This window comes from Microtus ochrogaster, chromosome 4 (assembly GCF_000317375.1).
Source record: "Microtus ochrogaster isolate Prairie Vole_2 chromosome 4, MicOch1.0, whole genome shotgun sequence".
Lineage (NCBI taxonomy): Eukaryota > Metazoa > Chordata > Mammalia > Rodentia > Cricetidae > Microtus > Microtus ochrogaster.
This window is the reverse complement of record NC_022011.1, coordinates 31,624,483-31,632,093: the sequence shown is the minus strand read 5'-3', so window position 1 is coordinate 31,632,093 and position 7,611 is coordinate 31,624,483.

The following is a 7,611-nucleotide window of genomic DNA, read 5'->3' as shown; positions in this document are numbered from 1 at the left end:
AGGCGGATCTCTGTGAGTTCGAGACCAGCCTGGTCTACAGAGTTAGTTCCAGGACAGGCTCCAAAGCCACAGAGAAACCCTGTCTCGAAAAACCATAAAAAAAAAATCATTTAAAAAAAAAAGCAGCCATAATGAAGATAGTAGAGTACTGCAGCAAGAATATGCAGATAAAAATAACTTGAAAATATATAACATTGAGTCTATTGAATATCCAGAAGATAACAAAATTATAAACAATAAAAATAATTTAAAAACATTTATTATCATTTTACTTATGTGAATATTGTGTGTGTGTCACGTGTGTGACAGTGCCTGCAGGAGCCAGACAGGACTGTAAGGGCCTGGAGCTGGAGTTCCAGACAACTGAGAGATGCCTGACACGGGTGTTAGGGATTGAATTTGGACTCTCGGCAACAGCAGTACATATCTCTAATCACTGTGCCGTCTCCCCAACCTCATAAAAACTGTTTTCCAGGTGGAGTTGTGAGGCTAGCCTTGAACTCTGGGGCTGCAAAAATCTTCTTGCCTCGGTCTTCTGTGATGGGGTGGGGGCTGGGACCGCAGGCATGCCACCGCTTCTAGCACATGTAAAAATCTAGGTCTTTGTCACTCACAAAGAGCAGTCTCAGTGGCTGGGAGATCAAATGTGAAGACAAGGACACAGGCTCACAGAGCACACTGCTGGAGAACATCCCATGTGGCTGAGGGAGCCAGCAGACAAAGGGGAAGATGGATACACTGGCCAGTATTAAAATGTGTAGCTTCTGTTCACCAAGACCCACCACTGAACGAGTGAAAAGATTCTGCCCCAGCAACAGAGGACACAAAGAACCCCTACAGATGGATATGAAAAGGACAGACAGCCCTGTGGCAGCCACGCGAGATCTGAGCAAGTGCTTGGGAAAGCAGCTGTTTAAATGGTTAATGAACTATCATTATGGAAATTCAGAAAAAAAAAAAGAGCCAGGGAAAAGGAGAGCGAACCTGGCTAGCAAGATGGCAGTATCAGACTCATCTATCACAGCTGGGGTGTTTGTGTGTTAGCCCTGCTGGGTGGCCAAAAGCCAGACTCACTCACCCCACGCCTCTGTTCCCAGATCTGTCCACCCTTCCTCATGGTCACATTTTGGTAGTAGCTCAGACCCAGGCAGCGCCTGCATGTCCTTCTGTGGCAGAACACCCGGATGAACGGTGCTGGGTTCACTCAGTTGACCCTAAGTGGTTGTGAGCTGACAGACACGGATGAGCGAAAGATACCAGCAACAAGAGCGCAGGCTACAAGGCTTCATTCCCGCGAAGGCAAGCCCCGCTCACGGCTGTGGATTCCCGCGAAGGCAAGCCCCGCTCACGGCTGTGGATTCCCGCGAAGGCAAGCCCTGCTCACGGCTGTGGATTCCCGCCAAGGCAAGCCCTGCTTACGGCTGTGGAAATGAGTCTGAGGTGCACTCTGAGGAAGAAGGGGCCCTAGGCAGTGCTTGCCGCTTCCTGTGACCTGAACTGTGCTCACTGTGGACTGCCCACGGCTGCACGTTTGTAGTGGAGAATGTTCCAGTGTGCTGGCCACGTGCTGACATTGACCAAGATTATTACATTTAGAGAGCGAGCCGGGGAGATGGGTCCTTGTAAAAAAGAAACTTCCTGTGCAAGGCTGGCCACCTGGGTATGACCCCTAGATTCCATGGTGGGAGGAGAAAACTTACAGTCGCAGGGGGTATGTCAAGTACCCCCGCCCACGCACACATCACATACACACAATAAAAAGTGTAAAATGTAAAAATTTTAAAAATATTGAAGGACTAAATGAAGGTTGGGCTGAGGCCACTGCAGTGTTTCTGAGGAGGGGTAGGGTTGGGGTTCACCATTGCTCAACCTCAGGCATCTCATCTTGGCAGAGCAGAGTGTGGTACAAATGGCCCTTCATATGGCTGCCGAGACCCTGACAGGGCAGGAGAGGCTCATGGCTCATTCACACAACGCACCTCACACAATTCTGCCCCAGGTCCTTGAAGCTCTTGCCTTTCACCTTTTTCTCTCCAGTGGTGAGATCTCCTGGCTGTGTCTTTCCTGCCCTCAACCTGCCCTGCGGTGGTGACTTTTCCTTGGCCCCACAAACCTGAGCTTGGCTCTGTCTTGGGAGTCCCTACATCACTAGAGAAGAAAGGGAAACAAATCCTGCACTCATAAACACCGTTCCGGGGTGGGGAGGGTCCCATGAAACTGATACTCTTTAAGGCATCTAGAAGTCTACATATTTAAGCCCAGAGCTTTTTTAGAAGCAGGAGAATGTAATACACATGCAAACATACACATGAAAAGACAGACAGACAGACAGACAGACAGACACACACACACAAGAAAACTTGCATGCACATACCCCCGTCTAAGACAGATTGACTGAAATTGTTATCTCTTTTGAATTTTTACATTTAACAAGCTCTCTGTCTTAACCCCCCTTCCTCCCCACTTCACACATGTAAAACACAGCAGCAGTGCAGAGAATCTTATTTAAAAACAGACCAAACGTCTAAATGTGTAGGCTCAGGCCGGGCCAGTGAGGTTTCTTCCCTCCTCTGCCCTGTCAGGGCCTCAGCAGCAGTAGGAAGTGTCTTATTTCAAGGCTGGGGTTCCCTGCAGGCTGTCTGCCCCCTCTGTCCTTGCCCAGGCCTGGCCCTGGAAAGGAGGATGACAAGGCAGTAGGATCTGCAGATGCTTGTGGGAGCTCTTTGGGCTGCCTGGCAGAGGCAGGTAGCTAGAAGGGGGCTCTGAGCAGTAGGATTCCTGCTTATCTGTCTTCCCTGCAGGATCCAAACACACCAGGCAGCTGTGCCGGAGGGCACCGGCCTTGTCTCGTCTTTCCATCCATTGGTTGACTGTGGCGTCCGTCCGAAGGGTTCTGTCAGAGACTGAGAGCCTGGGAACCTGAGCATTCCATCCTGTGGAGGTTGGGCGGGAGGTTTGCTTCCCCTGTCAGAGCTCAGCTCGCATTCGGAAAACCTGAAAAAGGCAGACCCACATTCCTTCTAGGTGAGATAGCAAGTTCCACATGGTGAAAACAGTCTGAGATGAACCGTGTTCGCATGTTTTGGAAATGACTTTCTGGAGGAATGCGGGGATGAGAGGAGATAGTGTCCGCTCCAGGTACCGTCTGGGACACTGTACAAACAGGAGGCAAATGTCTCTCTGGGGGCTTGCGGAGAGAATGCCCCTATCCTTCCCTCCCTCTGTTGATCGATAGGGGATGGTCGTGCCTGCCTCCTGGGCTGCCCAGACCTGACCCCTGCTTTGACCTGGGCCTGCCCCAGCCAGACTTCATTCTTGGCTGCCACTGCCTGTGTCTCCGTTCTTTTCTGTTGCTTAGTCTCATGGGTGGGGAGGGGTTGCCACGTCATCTCCGCTTATCTCTAAACAAGACCCACATGGTGGGAGGAGAGAACCGACATCTCCACAAGCCCTCTGACTTCTGCATCTATGCCTTGGCCTACGTTCACACTCGGGTGCAAGCTTGCGCGCGGTCGCTTGTACACACACACACACACACACACACACACGTAAAAAATGTTTAAAAGATGAACTCTGGATGCCTTTGAATTTTTTGTCTAACCATCCAAGAGCATTCCTTTTGTTCCCAGCTGCAGTAGGGACAAGAAATTGGACCCAGACAAAAGCCTGGATGATCTCTGATGACAATGGAGCCGAGATTGCACAGAACTGGGAAGTCAGGGGCTAAGTGACCTCCACCCAGGGACTTCTGGGGATTTTCATCTGCTGAAGAGGATATTTTCTCCCAGTTTGTGTGTCTTCTACACACACTACACCCTCTGATGTTTGTTGAGCGTTTGAAAACCAGGCTTTTGGGGACAGGTGATAGGACTCAGCCGGTAAAGGTGCTTGCCACCAAGCACGGTAGCATAATGGCCTGAGTTCAATCCCCGGATCCCACATGATACAGAGAGTGAACCAGTTCTCTGAGGTGGTCCTCTGACCTCCATGTGTGCACAGATGCGTGTGTCTGCCGGCACACACGCGCGCGCACACACACACACACACACACACACACACTTAAAATGATAAATAAATTTAACATTTACAAAAATATAGGCTTTCTCTGCAAACAAAAGTGAAACAGAATTGTGGCAACTGCCTCGGCAGGGAGTGAGAAGCTGCTACTGCATCCTCAGATTTCTTTAGTTCTCCTGTAAAATCATCAGAGCGTTGTCCTCTTCCCATGTCCTAGGGATCTGGTCAGTCTCCCCGTTCCCCAGCTTTGTCCCTTACTTACAACCCCTCTGGAAGCGGCACGGGTGTGCTGCCTGTGTCCTGGGAGTCCGGCAGATGAGATCAGATCTGCCTGGAGAGAAACTGGGTGGGGTAGCTGACAACGGAACGCTAACAGCACAGTGTGAATACGATCATCAGTCCCCCAGCCTTGTCCCTGGGGCTCCTGTCCCTAGAGTCCCTCACTGGCTTGTCCCCCTGTAGCTATGGGGAGCTGCTGTAATGCCCACCATCAGAGATAGAGAAAGGTGGACGCCAGAAACCCATACAGTGAATGCCTACAACACAACAGGACTCTGGGAAAGTGACATGGGGAGGGGGTGTGCGATGGTGGTCTGCTAACCTGTCATGTCCCAGAGAGGCCAATGCTACTCAGGAAAGGGCTTTGCAGGTCCCTGTATCCCCAATCTTAGTGAGATGGCCTTTGTTAGAGAACAAACTATATTCAGCTGCGTTCAGCTGTGGCCTCCAGATTATGGCAGAACCGACAGTATCCGTGTCTCAGTGCTGTGCCTGTGGAAGGCTCACAGCACAGTGTGCTGTCCACAACTGGTGGGGACGCTGCTGGGCATATGTTTGCCCACTGGACAGCACGCTTACGGCTCCATCCGCGGCCTTTTCCTGACAGTGAGAGCAGACAGCTGCTCCTGCTTATGCGTTTATCACTCTCTCCATCATGAGCGTAAATTCCAGCAAACAAAAACAAGTTTGCTGGAACACTGCTTGCGATGTCACAGCAGCAGTGGTCTCGGACCTCTTCCCGGTCCTCCTGGTGTACCCAGAGGCCCGACCAGGGAGCTCAACCTGCCTCGTCCAGGTGTCCCAGTCACCCCAGGGAAGTCACAGGGTAATGAGTATCTCGGAGATTCTCACAGTTGTTCAATGACCAAGCCTGTAATTGACACCAAGTGTCATGAGACCAAAGCCGTAAGCAAGGGGAAGCATGTGACATCAGCAAGCCAATCTATGGGGAGAGATCACTGAGCCCTGTTCGGACACCTGCCCTGTGAGGTCACACTGCTCATTCTCTGCTCTCTTTTCTTCACTGCCAGTCCTGTCCGAGCGAGGGTCTCGGGGACTGTGAGTGAGTTCCCGGAGCAGACAAATGTCAATCATGACAAAGCACAGATTTCTTTTTTCCTTCAGAAAAATCTCAGGCAGGTTATTCGACCCCCTCCCCCATCACCACATAAGCTGGTTACGTTCTAGATTAAACACACAGAAGGTCTCCTTTACAAAAACACCTGAAGAATCAGCAAGGAAACTGGGACTTTGGAGAGAGCTGGCCTGGCAGCCAAGCCCTCTGCCAGGCTAGGCACACCAGGGACCAGGGCCAGAAGTCAAGACCTGCTCTGACCCAAGACGGGGCACAGAGGACACCTTGCAGGGCGTGACTCCAGCCCTTAAGAAGCTATATTTGCCTGATGACTCACCCATAAAAATACAATACCATTGCCTGGGAAACCCAGGAAACCCCAAAGTGGGTGTGTCCTGAGCTGCCCAGGCAGGTGAGGCCTGGAGCCTAGGGAATCAGCCACAATGACTCTGTGGACCAGTGTTACTTTGACACAGACTGTGGACAGTGGCACCCATGTAAAAGAATGAAAACAACCAAGTGGGGCAAACACACACACACACACACACACACACACACACACACACACACACAAACACACACACACACACAACCATAGAGACAGCCAGAGCCATCATGCCTAGTTAAATATTGGAGCTGACAAAGATAATCGAGCAACAGTTCTCACTGTGTTTAAAGAAATAAAGCAGGCAGGAAAGTCGCTCTTGGTATCAGAATCTATAAAAAGAGAGTCAACCTATTTTAAAAAGATTGAGTAGGATTTCTGCAGGTAAAAGTCAACGTCTACAGGTGAAGGTCATATTGGACACAGAAGAACTCGCTCTAGGTACATGGGAGGCTATTGTCTATCATGGAACTCTCCCCCAATGCCTTTATAAGACCAACTTGTGGGACCTTCTTTGAATGGAGAAAGCCATTTTTGTGCAGGGCTCATAGCCCAGAGTCCCTAGCGCCGTGGCCTGCCATATACCTGAGTTCTCTCTGGCACAGGTGGGCTCTGCAGGCATAGACAAACAATACCACCTGGGTCTGGGACGTGCTGCAATGACCTTAACTCAGTAACTGAGCAGAAATTCGGGGGCACAAATTATGCAAGGATTCTGGAATGTAGGGTGGTTTGTCTCCCAGCACTCAGCACAGCACTAGGCCACCTCCCTTTGGGTATCTCTGCAGACCAGAGTGCCCAGTAGCACTGAGATCAGTTGTCTCAGCCTCACAGAATCCCTGTGCTTCACAGCCCATCACCCAGTCCTTTTAAACACGGGGTTTCCCCAAAGCCTTTGAGATTCCAAGGGTCATTCAGAGTGATATCTTTGGTGACCTGAGAACGGCTTATAATTCCAGTTCTAGAAGATCCATTGTCTTCTTCCAACCTCAGCAGGGCCCAAGTATAAATATGGAACATATACAATACTTGCAGACACTCACACAAACACAGAAATTAAAAAAAAATGCGTATATTTTAAAAGCTGCACACATTAGCTGCGTCCCACAATCTTCGATGTGGTTCTAATGCACGTGGTTGGTCTTCCCTGATCTCAGTTAACCCTTGTGCAGGCAGAGCTAGAATCTTGTCAGAGCAGGGACACTTTGTTTTCTTGTGCCCAGCTTGGGGCAGCTGTCCTACAGGAGGCACTAGCCTTGGGAAGCCGTCAGTAGAGTGTCGTCACTCAGGACAACAAGCCTCTGAGAGCCAAACAATTCATGGCCAGCAACTCTCTCTAAGGTGGTTCTGTGGACTCTGAGTGAGGGCTCCAGGGGACTTCCAGGGCATCCTGCTGGCAGGGAGGAGCGGGAGTGAGCAACGACACCAGGCAGGAGAGTATCCTACGAGAGAATGTTCTTTAGGAAAATCGGAGCCCTTGTGAGGCCAAACCACCAGGTCTCCAGTTCCATGACAAGGACACAAATCTGGAGAGGCTGCTTATTTTGGGTTGACTGTGTTCCCCAGAGCATATGTGTTGGAATACATAACCCCAGAATGACAGGACTTCTTGCAGAAAGAGGGGCTGAAGACAGTCACAGCAGAGGGATAATACAGTGTCACAGGGAAAAGGCTGTCGTCGACTTGCAAAATTGTCTCCAAGCCTTTGGTGTTGCTGCAACAGGAAGCTTGAGGCTTGGTAGTTTATAAAGACAGGAGGTGTTGCCAGGCGGTGGTGGCGCACGCCTTTAATCCCAGCACTCAGGAGGCAGAGGCAGGCGGATCTCTGTGAGTTCGAGGCCAACCTGTTCTACAA